The sequence below is a fragment of the Calliopsis andreniformis genome, chromosome 1, assembly GCF_051401765.1.
Source record: "Calliopsis andreniformis isolate RMS-2024a chromosome 1, iyCalAndr_principal, whole genome shotgun sequence".
Lineage (NCBI taxonomy): Eukaryota > Metazoa > Arthropoda > Insecta > Hymenoptera > Andrenidae > Calliopsis > Calliopsis andreniformis.
This window is the reverse complement of record NC_135062.1, coordinates 12,133,371-12,134,461: the sequence shown is the minus strand read 5'-3', so window position 1 is coordinate 12,134,461 and position 1,091 is coordinate 12,133,371.

Here is a 1,091-nt window from a genome sequence, read left to right as displayed (position 1 = left end):
CACCTGATCGATGGTACATACAAAAAGGGAACACGCGTTCGTGCCGAGCGAAAACCTCTCGGCCGCGGACGATCGGCGTCCAACAGCGGCGTGTCGCGTGGATACAAGGCGTGTTAGGTCTCGGTGTGGCACCTCTGCTCGCCGCTGTTACACGCGAGCGAACGCGAGCGAGAATAACGACTGCCGCGAGCGAGTTTCCTTCATCGGCGGCGTGCGTCTTCTTCCTCCTCTCTGTCGCAGCCGCGTATCGCGCGGTCGGGGGAGACGAGATGGAAAAAAAGAAACGGGGAGAAACAACGGCGACGGGGAGCGCGAGGGGGAGGAGGGGAGAGGTTGACTGTGGGACTGGTGGCAGGAGGAAAAGATAAAGGAGCGAGGGAAAAATAGACGTCGAGTATCCCTGATTGCGTTCCCTGTGCACGCGGCCGAGCCCGACTGACTTCGCCGACTGACTGACTGCTTTCTTTTTCTACACACCGTGTGACGTGTGGTCGATTTACGGTTTACGGCTACCTGACCACCCGTCCACCTCGTCGCTGCTCGTCGCCCTACTCCTCGTGTCCACGCTTCATTCTACCGCTGCTTCTCTCCTCGTTCATCCACGCCCGTTGTCGTCTTCGAAAGCCTCGCCTTCTCGCTCGCTCCTGGCTTCGTTCCCTTCCTCGATTCTTCGTTCTGGTCCTCTCCCACCTTTCGGACACGAAAATACTCGCCTTCCCTGTAACCTGTCACGCTCGCTCACGCTCGACCGTCCTCGCGTACGGATCTCCCACCTCGTCCCCGCCGGATCTCCATGCGATTGATTCCGCGTTTTCTCCCGTACGCGGTGCACACTTGCGACAGGGGCGGAAGAAACGGAAGTCCTGGCGAAACGGGGGTGTGAAGGGCCGCGGTGAAGACGGGGACTACGACGACGACGGAAACGACGCGACGAAGACGATGGGAACGCCGTGGGCCGCCGTGCCGACGACGAAAACCACTCACGCCGACTTGCCATCTCGCGGACGTTGCCATAAACGTCGACAGTGGTTCTCAGATTATGGGGAGACGGCGGAGCGGGGTTGAGGGATCGCTGGGTACTGAAACGTCGA